Here is a 16,321-nt window from a genome sequence, read left to right on the forward strand (position 1 = left end):
CTGAGCCGAAGGCAGTCGCTTAACCGACTGAGCCACCCAGGCGCCCTGACTAATATTCTTTCAAACTACCATCTGTCATAAGCAAAACAGAAAAACAGCAAATAAACTGGGGGGAAAACGTGGAACTATATGACAGTTAAATTGTCAATATTTTTAGATATTAAAAGTTATTTTAAGTCAATAATGTAAAGCCAAATATTCCAATGAAAATATAGAAGAAAAAACAACAAAAAAGAAAATATAGAAGTAAGAAATGAACAGATAATGCATGAAAGAAAAAAATACCAAAGACTTACAATATAAAAGATATTTTACAGTAATAAATAAATACTTCTAATCACGGAATCAACTCTATTGGCCGTGTTGACCTCGAAAATGTGTATTAACTTTCTATGCCTCAATTTACTAATTTGTGAAATTGGGATTAAAATTAGTAACTAATTTACAAAGTTTTTGTGAGACGATGTAAGATAAATATATACTCACCACAAAAAGTGTTCATTAATGTTGACTATAATTTATCATAATTTTACAAATTTTACCCCCCAAATAAACACATTTAAAAAATACCTATTGCTTGTAAGGATGTATGGAAATGTGCACTTATGTGTTGCTTGTGGTTATGTAAATTGAAATCAATATCTAAGAATTAGATTTGAAATTACACATCAGAATACTTCAGGTGATATTGCTTACAATGGTATTAAAGTAGAAGCAACTCGGAAGTCCAAGGTGGGAACGGAATATTAGCTAAAAAAATTGTAGTTAATTCATACAATAAAATACTTTTCACCCATTAAAATGATACTACAGAATATTATATAACATTTTAAAATACTCATGTTCTTATGTGACAAGGCAGGTTTCAAACAGCATATAGAAAGACCACCTGGAGTCTATCGTGTAGTGACGAGCAGGTGCATCAGGATTTTGTGGGCAAACCTGAATCCTGTTCCAATCAGCAGGCTTGGGAGGAGCTCCTGTAATTGCTGGGTGGAGATCTCCGGCAAGCGATCTTGCGTCTGGCCCCAGGTAGGGGTCTGTTTCTCTAAATTTCTTTCAGGTTAGTTAGTTTCATCTCGTGTTCTGCCCGGTACTCACCAATAAAATGTGGCCTAATTGATATAAATCTGAGAAACCAGGTTGGTAAGTTTGCATAACTATTTTAATTCTTCAGCAGACCAGCGGGGGTCCTTCGTCACTTTAGGAAACTCTTTGTGGCTCTCGATTCGGCCTAAGTCCAGGGAGCATCAGAAAGTTGGGGTTCATTTGGATCCTCAGAAGACTTGAGTTTAGCGGGGGTGGGGAGAGGTTCAGAGGAACAGCGACGTTGGTTGAGAGTCAGAATGGGAAAGCTGAGGGTGTAGGGGAGGTGGGGACAGCACGCAGGGGGCTCCGGAGCCCACAGTGGCCTCCACGGGTGGGAACTGAAAAGAGGGGTGGGGGAGGGGCCTCAGAAGCCATTTTGACTTCTTTGGCTTGTTTGTCTGCCTCAGTGTACAAATTGTTGTTGCTTTTTTTTTAAAGATTTATTTATTTATTTGAGAGAGAGGAGAGCCTGCAAGTGGAGGGACAGAGTGGGAGAGAGAGAAAATCTCAAGCAGACTCCCCACTGAGCGCAGAGCCTGACTCGGGACTTAATCCCACGACCCCGAGGTCATGACCTGAGCCAAAATGAAGAGTCAGACGCTTAACTGACTGAGCCACCCAGGTGTCCCTTCGTCTACAGATTGTATTTTGCAGAGAGGGAGCTTTAGATTCCCGGCCACTTTTGGAAGCTGGAAAATACTGGTCAGTAGCACCCCCACTGTTGCAAGAACTTTAGAGCCTTGGTTGTCCGATTCGGCTTTGAGAAAAGTTTGGGGAGATGCGTGTTCCCGTAATGGCCATTGAAGTTCTAAAATCTTGTGGTTTAGGGCGCCTGGGTGGCTCTGTTGGTGAAGCCGTCTGCCTTCAGCTCAGGTCATGGTCCCAGGGTCCTGGGATCGAGCCCCTCGTCAGGCTCCCTGCTCAGTGAAGTCTGCTTCTCCCTCTGCCCCTCCCCTGCTTGCGCGCTCTCTCTTTCTCTCTCTCTGTCAAATAAATAAATAAGGAGTGCCTGGGTGGCTCCGTCGTTGAGTGTCTGCCTTCAGCTCAGGTCATGATCCCAGGGTCCTGGGATTGAGCCCCGCATCGGGCTCCCTGCTCCGCGGGAAGCCTGTTTCTCCCTCTCCCACTCCCCCTGCTTGTGTTCCTGCTCTCGCTATCTCTCTGTCAAATAAACAAAATCTTAAAAATAAATAAATAAATAAATTCTTTAAAATAAAAGAAAATCCTGTGGTTTAGTTGGTCCATTTAGTTAGAAATGCACATGTGGAGGGCCTGCAGTGTTCACACATAAGGCTGGCCGGGATCTCAGGGCCAGGGGAGGGGGGCACCCTCAAAGCATTTTGACAACTTGGATCCCGTTTCTTAGAGGTTTTTCTCCAGAGCAAAGAGAAAAGTCCCTAAACAGCACACTTTGAACAGGAACCGTCTGTTCCAAAAAAAATCTGACCAAAGCCAGCACATTTCCAGTTAGGAACAGTTAGTTTCCAAAAAGGAGTGGGACCAAAGACCAAACGAGTACTCTCACAAAGAAGACTTAAAACAGATCCCGATTAAACCTGGAGAGCTCAGAATGCAGAGAGCTGGAAATCCAGGAGACACGCCGCTCAAGCCCGAGGGTTGCGGGGAAGCGGGGCGGTCAGCAGGTTCTGTGGCCACCACCTGCCTGCTCGCCAGCCTTGGGTGGTTGGCGTCTTCTCTGGATCCCGCTTCTCTGGCCCCAGGTAGCATTGACCTGAAAAATAAAACTTTGTTATTTTACCAGCAAAAACGGACTCATTTGGGAATAGCAGAGAATTGCAATCTGGGACAAGCAAGCTACCACAAAATCATAACGTAGTTTAGTGCAACAAATCAACGAGAGGAGCGCTGTTTTCTGGAGGAGGAGGACATTGTTTTGCAAGCCAGTCGCTGGGGAAAAGCAGGAGTTCTGAACCATGGCGGTTTCACGCTGGCTGGGTTGCAGGGGTGGTGGGTTCCTCCCAGGAGCTGCACCCCTTTCCTGGCATTGAGGGCCCTTCTGTACCTGGCGTGGGCAGTGGGTGCGAGGCCCCCCGTGCCCCACTCCCCTCCGTTAACTTTCACAAGTCCTTTTTGGGACATGGGTCCTGTGGGTATTTTTCCGAGTCTGCGCCTTGTCTATTGTTTTCCTGATGGTGTCTTTGGTAAGCAGAAGGTTTTATGATTATGTCTCTTGGCACCCTGTCCCGGAGGCCCCTCTTCCCTGCGGTCTCTGAGCGCTGAACACCCCCCCACTGCCTATCCTGTGATGACATTTCTCCTTCAGCCAGCGTGGTCTCAGGCTCTCCCAGTGCAGGCCCCCGTGGGCCCGCAGTGTGGGGTGAGGACTTCTAGCGCACGGCATGGGCCCCTTGTGACCCCTGGTGCCGCCCTCCTGTGGCCTCTTGACCCGGTTCCCCGCTCTAGGCTCACCCTGCGTCCAGCCATCAGGCATAGCACCTGCGCCGTGGCGCGTGCAGACCCGACTTCCCTGGCGTCCACGCCTTCCCCAGGGAGACCCGTCCCTTCCAAGCTGGCCCTCCCTCCGCCCTGGGGTCTCCTGCAGCTTCTTACGCCCTATCAGGGCTTGCTCACTCATGGTACTAATGTCCCCCTAAATGTCCCTGACTGGGTGCAGACTGATGTACGACATAGGTTAGCCGTAGATTGTGTCTCTGTGACCAATGTGACGTGATCTACGGCTAATCTACATCCGTATCTAATCCAATCTATATGCAGAGATCTACCTGTTCTTTTTTTTTTTAAGATTTACTTATTTATTTTAGAGAGAGAGATTGGGGGAGGGGTAAAGGGGAGGGAGAATGTCAAGCAGACTCCCTGCTGAGTGTGGAGCCCGACGAGGGGCTCGATCCCACGACCCTGAGATCGTGACCTGGGCTGAAATCAAGAGTCAGACTCAACCGACTGAGCCAACCAGGTGCCCCCTACCTATTTTCTTAAAAACATCTTAACCATTGTTAAGTGTCCAGTCCAGTGGTGTTACGTGTGTTCACACGGTTGCGCAGCCATCCTCCCTGTCCGTCTCCAGAATGTTCCGTCTCTGGCTGAGACCGCGTCCTTATTAAGCACTACCGCCCCCCCCCCCCCCCCGGCACCCGCCGTCCACTCTGTGTGATCTGATGACTCCGGGGACCTCACACGGTGTTTGTCCTTCTGTGATGGGCACTCAACCTCGTGTCCTCAAGGCCCGTCCATGCTGTGGCAGGTGTCAGGGTGTCCTGCCTCTTGAGGGCTGAGGAACGTTCCGTGGCCACTGAGCACATGAGCTGCGTGTGTGTTCGCCCGGCCGGCTGCTGCTGTTAAGGATGCGGTTCTGATCACGGGCGTGCGACGCGATCTGTAGATGACCGCAGCGGGCGTCGATGATGGTGGTTGTGACCAGGCATTGGCTTCGCACTGAGCCAGGGAGGTGAGGCTCAGGAGGGCCACATGGGAGGGCGGGGGCAGAACCGCCAAAGCTCTCAGCTCCTAGGATTCAGAAGACAAGCAGGCAGGCAGGCATGTCCGGGGCCTGGGGCCGGCCTGCGCTGTGCTGTCCACGGAGGCCCAGGGTGTGAGTGCTGTTCACTCCCTCCCCCACACTGTTGTGGCCTCTCTCATGCACACTGTCACATGCTCACACACAAAAAATACAGTCACACGCATGTACACACGCTCACACATACACACATGCTCACACACAATTACATGCTCACACACCTGCATATGCTCACACACAATTGCACTCACGCATGCACACAGTACATGCTCTTACAAACACACACATGTGTGCACACACACAGAATTGAGTGCTCACACACGCTCTCTCACACACAGCTCCTTCACTCTGCTGACCCTCACCTACCTTTCCGAGTGTCTGGAGTGAAGGGCTCTGGGTGAGGACTCGGCCCGGGCTGGCAGCCCCTGAGCGCCCCTGCTCACGGCGTGGTTGCTGGGGCCTCCCTGGGAACGCTGCCACTGGTCCGTCTGCTCCTGGGGCATCCGTGGAACATTTGCAGCTCTGGATGCTTCTCCTCTGGCACTCAGAGGACTTTCCTGCCACCCAAACAGCAGATGGTCAGGAAATGAAGACCGCTCCAATACCAACCAGAGGAAAATCTAATTCAATTGGCAAAGTGTATGGTCAGAAAAGCATGTGGGTCGACACATGCCATCTTGTTAGGGTGCTGGCCTTCAGAGACCGAGGGCCGACGACCAGCAGCTGGTCCAGGGCTGGGGTGCTGGAGTGTGGGGTCTTCTCTGCATCGGCCCCGCTCCCAGGTTTGCAGGCCCGGGCTCCCTTCCACCTGACCCATTTGCAGCTGAGTGAGTGGATCTGCTCCTCGGTGGGACGCCGTTGACAGGCCGGGCACTGTGCCCAGTACTTTATATGCTGTGTTGCTCCGGGCTGAGTGCGAATATGAGGCACCCAAACCCCAAAGTACCAGCGGCTTAGCAAGGAAGACGTTTCTTTCTTATCCCGTAGAGGCTGCCCCGAGGCAGGCGGGCAGGGCTGCCAGGAGCTCAGGCTCCTCCTGCCCCGGGCCGGGCCGTAGTCGGCACACAGCCTCCCCTCGTGGCCTGAGGTGGCTGCTGGGGTTCCAGCCACTGTGCTTGCATCCCACCCAGCAGGAAGGAAGGGGAGAGAAAGCGAGTACACCTTACACTCTAAGACACTTCTCGGGAGTGTCTGGACATGTGCACTCACGTCAAAGCCCCAACCTGAGCCACATGGCCATAGCTAAATGTAAGGGAAGAGGGGGCTGTCTTTTCTGTTCTAGGCGTCCATGTTCCCAAGCAAAGCTCCAGGTTTCTATGAATTAGGAGGAAGAGAGCACAGAGCAGAGGGCACTTAGCCATCATGCTGCACATACCTAATTCTGCTGATTAATTCCAATTCTTTCTAAAGTTTAAACCTTATTTATAAGGTTTTGACAAGTAGCCTGATTACACAATAGGAAATTCAACACACTTTGTGGTGAAACCTCTCCCTTCTGCTCCTGGGCCCACAGGTCGTCTGGGTCCCAAGACTGGCCCAGGCTTACCGGGGATTTTCAAAAATGCAGATTCCAAGGCCCTTGCCACAGACCCACGAGTCAGATGGTCTGGGGGTGAGGCCAGGAATCTGCGTTTCAGGCCACCCTCAAGGTGCGCTGGGGGAGGTGGTTCGGGCCGCAGACGCTGCCTGGTGATGACGAGCGGGCAGCGGTCTGACCGGCGGGGACCAGGTGTGGACTCAGCCGTCGTTACTGCAGCTGCACTGAGGCGGTGGCCGTGGCCGGGCTGACAGCACGACCTGTGGGAGGCTGGCGGGCACAGGGTCGTAGCTGCGCGGAGCCTCAGGGACTGACCCTCCTTTGCTCCAGCCTGGGCTGCCCACGGCAAGCCCTGCAGATGTGCCCTCCTCCACCCCCACGGGGACCTCGGGGTTAGCGGTGCCATGACTGCGTACAACGGAGGCCTGAGGGGCGAGCTAAGGGGCAGTGCCCACGGCCCTGGAGTGCGGGGTCTTCTCTGCATCAGCCCCGCTCCCAGGTTTGCAGGCCCGGGCTCCCTTCCACCTGACCCATTTGCAGCTGAGTATCTGGATCTGGCTCAGGCCTCCGTTGTACGCAGCGTCATGGCACCCCAGGGGCCTCACGGCCACCACCCTGGCTCCGTCTGGGGCAAGACCCCACTTGGTGGGACCCGGGGAGAGCGGCTGGGTTCATGCACTAAGCACAGGTGGCCTCCCATCAGCTTAGGCCCTGCGTGGGTGAGGGAGGGGCTAGAACCAGAGGGCGGGGCTCAGAGAGGGTCCAGGGAGACGCCCCAGCCCCCGTGCGGCCGCTTGCAGAAAAGAGGTGCTCAGTGGAGCAGCCCAGGGCCCGAGGGCAGAGGCTGAGCTCACGCACACTAGGAGACACGGAAATTAAAGCCTCACCGGGGTACTGCTTCTCCCCCTATGCCAAAGGCAATTAACACGCTCTGCGGGCGAGGCGGCATCTGGTGGGCGTGTAAATTGGCACAGCCTCTCCTGAGGGCGACCTGACAAAATCTACCACAACTACAAATGCAGACTTCTGACCCAGCAGCTGACCCGGGCCGGCCCAGCAGGCACAGTGCATGCACAGCTGTGGGCCGGCTATGGCCGCCGCCGGACAAACACTACGGAAAGATAAGGGAAATCGCCCAAAAGAAATAGCCCTGGTGGAAATCGGGTGTATTTCTTACATGAGATCATGCCTTCATCGGCTGCTTGCACGATCCTTCCGTGAGCTTCCGTGCTGCTCTTCGGTGCCGGGACCCCGGGGCTGAGCGCAGGGGCCAGCATCTGCCATGGTCGGGAGCAGGCGATCTCAGACCCCGTGGTTCAGGCGACGGAGGTTCCCCAGGCCCACCTGCTGGAACCCAGTGGTTTCCAGTGTTTCTGTCGGCATTTTCAGTAACTCTGAGCTAAACAACTGTGGGCCTCGGGGAAATTCCAAGAGTAGGAGTAAGTGAGATTTTGCCAAATTGCTTTCCTGAAAGGCTGGTCCAGCGGACTGTCCCACAGCTCCCTGACCCGCTGACAGCACGGGGCCTAGTTCTTCAAACGAGGACCGCTAGCCACCTCATGCAGATGCGGACTTGTCTCGCCTGCCCTGAGACAGTTCCTGGTGAGACCACTCTGTGGTTTTATGTGTCCGGGACCTTCTGTCTGAGCTTGTCCTCTGCTCTCCTTTCTTTGGGGAATTTGGCCTTTCCACCCATACTGACTCACACAATCTCTTTGCATATATCTTATAAGCGTATGCTTAAAAGATTTTATTTATTTTATTTTTTATTTTATTTTATTATTTTATTAAAGATTTTATTTATTTATTTGACAGAGAGAGACACAGTTAGAGAGGGAACACAAGCAGGGGGAGTGGGAGAGGGTTAGAAGCAGGCTTCCCACTGAGCAGGGAGCCCAATGCAGGGCTCGATCCCAGGACCCCGGGATCATGACCTGAGCCGAAGGCAGACACGTAACGACTGGGCCACCCAGGCGCCCCTTTATTCATTTATTTTAAAGAGAGAGAGTGTATGCATGCATGGTGGGAGTGGGAGCAGACAGGGAGGGAGAGGGAATGCATGGAGGCTGACGTGGGGCTCAATCCCGTGATCCTGAGATCCAAGCCAAAACCAAGCGTTGGACCCTTAACCAAAGGTGCCACCTGGGTGCCCCTCAGGCTCTTTGTATGTAATGATAATACCCCTTTCCTTTCATATCTCCTGCGAGCCCTTTTCCTCAAGTAAATGCCTGTCTTTTCATCGTCCCTGAATATTTTAAAATTCAGTCAGTTTACCTTTGTTTTTAAAACCCGGTTCCCCCGGTGCCCCGCTCCTCTTGTGTTTGGAGGCCCACGTGCACACGTCTGATGACATTCATGGAAAGCTCCCTCTGGCGTGGGAGGGGGCCTCCTTTGAACCTGGTTCTGCGGCTTGCTCCCTGGGCGCCCTGGTGTCTCCTCTTTCCTCTCCGGACCTCAGTTGAGGGGCCTGCTTTGTTCTTGCTGGCGTCTGCTCTGGCCCACACCCCTCAGCTTCAGGCCCCAGCCCCCCACAGAGACACAGACCAGAGGGGCGGCCAGCCCCACGCAGCACACACCGCCCCACGTCCTTATCCCGTGGGCTCCCGAGCTTGTTCCGGCCTGGCCGTCCCTGTGATGCTGACGCCAAAATCCCCTGGGAGACGGGGTGCCCGCTGGTGCCCTGGGGACGGCAGCAGCACCTCGGTTCTCTCTAAAGCCGAGGAAGCGTCTGGTCATCGGTGCACAATTCTCTTGCAAAATGGCAATTCTTTTTTTTTTTTTTTTTTAAGATTTTTAAAATTTATTTGACAGAGAGATAGCGAGAGCAGGAACACAAGCAGGGGGAGTGGGAGAGCGAGAAGCAGGCTTCCTGCCGAGCAGGGAGCCCGATGTGGGACTCGATCCCAGGACCCTGGGATCATGACCTGAGCCGAAGGCAGACGCTTGACGACTGAGCCACCCAGGCGCCCGCAAAATGGCAATTCTATCTCTAAGACCACTAAGTGTTGTTTCATCAAAGGGTCACTGCTGTGGTTTATTGATCAGATTTGTTCCTGGATGAGCAGGTCACGTAAAACCCTGCAGAGAGAGACACGCGGCCAGCCCAACAGGCCGCTGAAGCCGTGACCTGCTCCCTTCCCAGGTGCGTGCGGAGCGCGGGGTTGCGCGGGCGGGGCGCCGTTAGAGAACGCCTCCTGCATACCGGGCTGTCCTTCACCCGCGGCCCTGGGCGGGAGGTGGCGAGGGGGACGGGGCGCACCCCCCACCCCGGGCCTCGGTAGGAGTGAGCTGTGGGGCCTGGCGGACGTCTCCCCCGGGAGCCCTCCGGGGACCCCACGGGGGAACGCTCGTGCACAGACCTCAGCTCCCCCAATTCTGAATGTCTCAGAGGCCGAGAGCCACGGGCCTCACGCCTCAGACATCAGAGGGAGTGAGATGTGGAGGAAATGGAATCAGGGCAGCCCCACTGCAGGGAGGGAAGACAAAGAAAAGCCATCAGTGATGAGCTGTCTGTCCTTGAGCCCGAATGTGTGAAAGCTCAGGTGCATATTCCAGAGCAGACTCCCAGGACAAGGTCCTCGCGCCCAGGGCAGCCTGGTGTCCCCACGGCCCCACGTCACCCTCGGACTTCCTCGGCGGCTCGCCTGTCTGCTGGAACATGGCGTCATGAGGGTCTGGTTATAGCTGTAATCGCCAATTCTCTTAATTTGAGCAGAGTGGCGCTTTTTTCATATTTTATGAGCCTTTTGTGTCCTCGTTCTATTAATTCTCTTCTTACCTCCCTTGTCCGTTTTTCCGCTGGTTTGTTGGTCTTCCTGATTTGTGGGAGCTCTTCATGCACTAAGGAAATGCGTCCTTTGTCTTTCTCCTTTATGAGATTTTTGCCAGGCAGAGGCTCATCTGACTAACTTCACCCGTTTTTCCCTAAATGCAGCCCACACTCAGCATTCGTGGATTCCGTGTTTGTGAATTTACCTACACGCTCGAGTTTATTCCTGACCCACAGTCGACAGTCGCCTCACCTCCCAGGTCACTGTGGACGCTCACAGAGCCATGAGCACGTCAAGCAGCTGGCTTGGTCAACCGGGGCTGCGTGTGACCCCGGCCACGTGCGACAGGTGATGCTCTGCCCCCGGTCCAGCTCTCCGCTGCAAGCTAGTGTCCTGGTCTCATCTCTTTTGCATCAGGTTTCTTATTTTATTTTTTATTTTTGTGCCTTTTGTTGGTGATTTTGCTGATTAAAATGGCCCAAGCATCGTGCTGACATGTTGCATAGTGTTCCTAAGCGCAAGAGGACACGTGATGAGGACAAGCTTCCCTCAGGCTCCAGACGTGGTGCTGTTGGCTGAGCTCGATGTTACTGAATCAACAATCCATGTTCAATAATGCATCCTTAGATAGAAACACATACGCAAGGCTGTGCATCAGCCATGTGACGAAAATGTGACCAGCGGTCACAGACCCCTGACCCTGTCTCACCCAGGGCCGTGGCTCGATGTCCACCAACGCAGTGTTGGCAGCGACTCTGTAGAACACAGGGGCTGTGAATAACGCATCAACCGTGTACCCCAGACCAAGCTGTGTGCCTCCCCGCGTGCAAATCCTATAGAGAAAGACGCCTTTCTGTCTTCCTCCTCTGTCTCTGCCTCCCTCATGATGTGGCCATTTTCCAGGGGGCAGGCCGGGCCTGGCACACTGTGGCCCTGGCAGGTGTTGGATGCCACCTCAGGTCACCCGGGTGCCTCCTCAGTCTGAACGGATGGGCCCTCCCAGGGGCAGGCGCTGCCGTGAGCGCTGAGGGTGCTGGAAAACCCCACGGTAGACAGCCCGAGTCCCTGGCCGGTGGAAAAGCCTCCTGTGGGTCACGCGGAGAGTGTGTGGCCCCCCTGGGCTTGCGTGGGGCCCGCTGAGTGCCAAGTGGCAACTCTGGGCAGAAGAGAGCTCTGAGAGCCCTGTGGCCCCAGTTGGCAGGACAATGTGTCTTGGCCACTGGTCGGAGCCCGGCCGGGACAGTGGCGTGGGCTCTGGCCTGAGGACCCCCGCCCAGCCTGTCAGGTAGGTGCCAAGACATGTGTCTGCCTGGCTTCCCACTCTCCTCCTCCTCTCTGCTCCCTCCACATGCCCCCTCCCACTGGCTCTGTGGCCCTGAGCACAGACACGGGAGCCTGTGGAAATGGGGAGCGGCGGCCCTCCCGAATCAGGGGCTGTTCCTGTCTCCACGGGCAGGTCCCACGGGCAAGGAGACAGACGCGCAGGCAGGAGCCGTCCAGAGCGAGGAGAGCCAGCGCGTTTCAGTCCTTCAGCTGATTCCTCCAGCACCCCCCAGCCCCAGCCCCAGGAGGACTAACACAGAAGCTGCAGCTCAGAGCACTCCACCCAGGATGGGCTAAAGGTCACGGCCAGTGGGCGGTGCCAGAGTTTGAAGGAAGCGCCTCCAGACTCTGCCCTCCGCGGAGCCCTCCTTCAGGGCAGACCTCCGTCTGTCCGGGCACCTTTCCCAAAGTCTTGGCAGGCGTTAGGGGGAGTTACCTCCCGTCCCACGTGCAGGAAAATGCACAAAAGCGGAAGCACCCACTGCTCCCTCCAGGTCCCCTCCTGCTGCGTCACTGGGCATGACCTCTTATCACTTCCTGGGTCAGAGCACTCTAGGAAGAGTATCTGAGTGGCTTTGTCCTATTTGATCGTGTCGAATGTAGTCTACCTGCCCGTTTGCAGCTGCTGGACATTCACAGCATTCACAACACCTTTTACAAACCATCCGTCAGTGAACATCTTTGTGCACCACTCTGCACATCCAGTGGATGCGGATAGAACCCTTCCAACCTCCCCCTTGCACATACACCCACAGCACCCACCCGAGGGGGGCTGCGGGTCCCCCTGGGGCTGGGCAGAAGTGGGCAGGGGACACAGGCTGTAAGAGCAGGGCCTGAGCTCCAGGGCCTGGCAGACGGAGGTGCTGACAGAGGGGTCACAGGTGGGAGGGTTTCCAAGGCCTTTGCAACCCAGCACGTCTGAAGCCTTGTTCTCTGGACTGAACTCAACAGGCCACACGACCTCGCGTTTGGTGTGAACCTTCCTGAGGAAAACCAAATAATAGCAACTCTGCGTAGGAGAAAAAGGGTCAAACGGTGATGGGCTCCTGTGATGGGCACCTGCTGACCATCTCCCGCGTGGACAGCTTACTTGGTAGCACACAGGGACAGCTTAAAATTTTCTATTTCCACTTTTTCTGTTTTACGAATTTCCTATAATGACTGCGAGCTCTTTTTTTTTTTTTTTAAGATTTTATTTATTTGACAGAGAGAGACACAGAGAGAGAGGAAACACAAGCAGGGGGAGTGGGAGAGGGAGAAGCAGGCTTCCCGCCGAGCAGGGAGCCCGATGCGGGGCTCGATCCCAGGACCCTGGGACCATGACCTGAGCTGAAGGCAGACGCTTAACGACTGAGCCAGCCAGGCGCCCCTGACTACGGGCTCTTAAGAAAATCATTGTCTGTCACCGTACAACAGAATATTATTTGGAGCGGAGCACAACGCACCTTTGACCCGCATGGAGTGAGGCGTGCTGAGGGAGAGCAGCTGGTCACAGAGGCCCTGGCGCTGGATGACTCTGGGGACGTGAGAAGTCCCGAACAGGCAAATCCACAGACAGCAGATTCCTGGCTGCCCGGGGCTGAGAGACAGGGGTGGGGAGTGACATCTTGTTCTGGGGGGTGAAGATGTTCTGGAATGAGATGGTGGTGGTGGTTGCAACATCTGAATATACTGAAGACCACGGAGTTATGTACTTTAGAAGAGTGAGTTTTCAGGAATGTGAATTCTATCCCAATGCAACTATGATTGATTGATTGCACACATGAAGCAGGGGGAGGGGAGAGGGAGAGAGAATCTCGAGCAGACTCCACGCTGAGCACGGAGGCTGACGCGAGGCTCAATCCCAGGACCCTGAGATCATGACCTGAGCCAAAACCAAGAGCTGCAGGCTCAACTGACGGAGTCCCCGGGTGTCCTCCAACGAAACTATTATTTTTTTTTTAAACCACGTTTTAAAATTAGGGAGTAAAGGAAATGTTATAGAATCGTATTAATTAAAAGAAGAAAAATGAAGATTATGTTACAGAACTTCACATCCCCCATCGAGTGGGGAGGCTTTCCTGAGGTGCTGGGGCAGCAGGGCCCCACCCTCTGCCCTCCCAGCCCACACGCACTTCACAGGGACCAGGACCAGCTTCAGAGGTCCACATGACTCCCACCCCACCTGCCTGCCCCCAACACCCTACCTTCAGGTCCTGGGAGATCTGCCCTGCCTCCATAGGACCTGAGCTCCAGAGGACCCACTCCGGCCCGGAGGTCTCACCTCCACCTGTGGCGGGCCCCACATAGTTGCTGAGTGAGTCTGTGGTGTTTGGAGGAGCCCCTGGTGCTGAGGGGCCACCTCCCTGTGCTGTGGCCTGGGTGGGGGGACAGTGGGAGGTGGCCTGGCTGCACTGTGTCTGACCACAAGACCAGCTACAATTCCATCCTGCTGGAGTCCACTCAGAGGCAGACCCACCCCAAAAGCACCTGGCAACGGGCTCTCTGGGGGCAAGGCTAGACCCTGCCCTCCCTCGCAGAAGTCCTTGGCCACCGCCGTTATGTCCATCTCCCGAAGAGCAGTGTGATGCCACAGCCATGTGACCTGCTTGGGTCCTGGCCCTGGAAGTGAGCCTCAGGTCCCCACCGGCCTGGCCAGGCTGCAGCACCGGGACAGCCTGCACCTGGGGGGTACTTAGGGCTCCCCAGCACTGGAGTCTTGGGGAGCCAAGTTGGCAGCTGTGGAGGGGAGGGGCACTGGCTGCAGCTCTGTGGCCTTGAGCAAACTACTGGAGTCGAAAAGTCTCTGTACTGGGCCTCAACCTAGTCCTCGGAGGCACGGAGATAATCACACCCCTTGGCCCGACAGCCGTGGAGGCAGGGGGTCCAGGCAGGGGACAGACACCGCCAGCACCCGCCGGGGCCAGGCAGTTTGCACAGTGTCCAGCAGCCCTGGCTTGTGGGACCCTCAGGACACCTAGCAGAGCAGACAGGGGTGCTTGTTTTCCCCATCAGAGCCGGGCATGGAGGTTCAGAGGTGCCAAGTAATCTAACAACCATGATCCTGGCAAAGCCCTGGTCCCAAGGTCTGGTCCTTCCTGGATCCTAGGACCTGCTCCTGAGCCCAGCCCGAGGGTCCTTGCAAAAGAGGACTGTGACCTGTCTACCAGCTTCTTAGCCATGGACTCCAGCGGTCATGAGTCAGCAGCGGGAGTGAGCTCCCTGTCACTGGAGGCATGTAAGCACGGGTGCCTGAAGCCACCCCGAAGGGCTCAGAGAGCATGTAGTCCTCACTCAGGGACAGGTTCTCCCCACTCCCCCACGGCGATGTGGGGGTACTGCTGCCATGCTGTGCATATCTGTCAGCTGGGGGTGGACAGAGCCTCCAGGTGATGCTGTGAATGCCCAGCCATCTCCTCCATCACCATACGGGCACGATGTTCGCTCGCTGCCACTGTGGCCCAGGAAGCCGGGAGGAGGCCAGACTGCCTCGAGTCTGTCCACAGCAGGCTTAGCTCTACCTCTTCTCAGTTTTCCCTTGGACAGGCCTGGGTGTGCCCAGCACGAACAGGCTTGGGACTCTGGGTGCCCTCCAGGACTGATGGAGTCTTGGAGGAACTGGCAGTCTTTTGAGGTAGACAAACTAGGGTGGCCAGGCCAGTTCTGCGGGGGATACTGAGACTTGCTACAGCAGGACTCACCCAAGGTCATGCAAATGGCAGAGCAAGGTTAGGGGTCTCTAGGCTCCAGACAGAAAGATCCTCAGCAGCCCCACCTCAGCCTGGCCGGCCCCCACCCTGGGAGGTCGTGCTCAGATCCCTGCCTCACAGGGTCTCAGGCCAGTGGAGCTGGTGTTGGATGTTGTCCCTTCTTTGTCTGGGCTCTGGCCTGGACACAAGGTAGGTGTGACGACCGGGGGTATATTCAGAAGGCAGGTACCAGCTGCCCAGCCCAGCGCCAGCACGCCGTGGAACCACTCTCTGACGGGAGAAGTCCTGATCTGTGGCGTCTGCCCGTTTCCACGGTGCAAACGCTCCCAACACCACAGGGTGTCACTGAGCAGAGCTGGGAAGGCTTGTCAGCGCTGGAGAATCGGTCGTGACTGGCTCCGGCACTAGGGAGGTCCTGCTGCTCTGGGTGACCGAGGTGAGGCACACCTCCCCTGGGGCTCTGATGGTGTGACGTCCCATGAGTTAGTTTGTGCCAGGGGCTTGGAGCCCACGGGCACCCCGCATGTTGGGTGGCATGCCGGACCCAGCGGCAGTGCCAAGGTTGGGCATCTCCCCTGAAACAGCTGCCTCCCCGTGTCTTTGCTCCCTGACCTCACTGCAGCACAGGGTGGCCAGGGACTGGACGGAGGAGCTCAGGGCCTCCCAGGGCACAGGGCTCAGAAACTAGCAGTTCAAGTCTTTGCCATATGCCACCTCCCAGCAAGAAGGTTCAAGATGCCCAAGAGAGGGTCTTGTCTGTGGGAGTCTAGAGGAGAAAAAGGGAGAGGGGGATGAGGTCAAGGCTCCCAGGGGGAGGTGGCATCTAACAGGGGCGGGGGACGAAGAACACTGTGGGCCCAGGGGCTCCTGGAAGCCTCTGCAGGTCCCTACCCACTGGCATCCCAGGGCAGCCTCTGTCAGAGAGGCTCTGGGGTTTAGGGCAGATAACTTCTATCTCAGGGCCTCCGTTTGCTCAACCGCAGAGTGGGCATGATGATCACAGTACTCCCCCTCCTGGCGGTGAGGTCCCGATGGATCCTGTTGAAATGACAGGGGGAAAGGACACTCCACCCCCCTCCCAGGTTTGGCCCTGGGGCTGGGGTCTCCGGCTGCTTCCGGAGGGTTGGGGGGACCACCGGCCCTGGGCCCTTGCTTTCTAGCCCGCCCATTCTGCCCCGGCACAGGGCTGCGAGGTCTAGCGCGCCTGCTGGGACAGGTGAGGAGGTGAGTCTGTGCCTCCCCTGGGGGACACGCGGGACCCTCCGCGGACAGCAGCCTGCGGGTCATTCCCGAGCCTGGGGGCCAGGAGCGCCGCCGGCGCGTGGCCGAGGCGGGGACCCGCAGCTGCGAGCAGGCCCGCAGGTGGCCGCGCGCGCCCACGGCCAGGTGGGCGTGCCAGGCCCCGCCCCGCCGCGCC

General features: G+C 55.9%; 1 protein-coding gene across 1 annotated transcript in view; it reads left to right on the top strand.

Moving 5' to 3' along the window:
* Positions 1–16,321, top strand: part of WNK2 (WNK lysine deficient protein kinase 2) — a 165,517-nt gene that overhangs the window by 13,180 nt on the left and 136,016 nt on the right.

This window comes from Neomonachus schauinslandi, chromosome 13 (assembly GCF_002201575.2).
Source record: "Neomonachus schauinslandi chromosome 13, ASM220157v2, whole genome shotgun sequence".
NCBI classification, from domain to species: domain Eukaryota; kingdom Metazoa; phylum Chordata; class Mammalia; order Carnivora; family Phocidae; genus Neomonachus; species Neomonachus schauinslandi.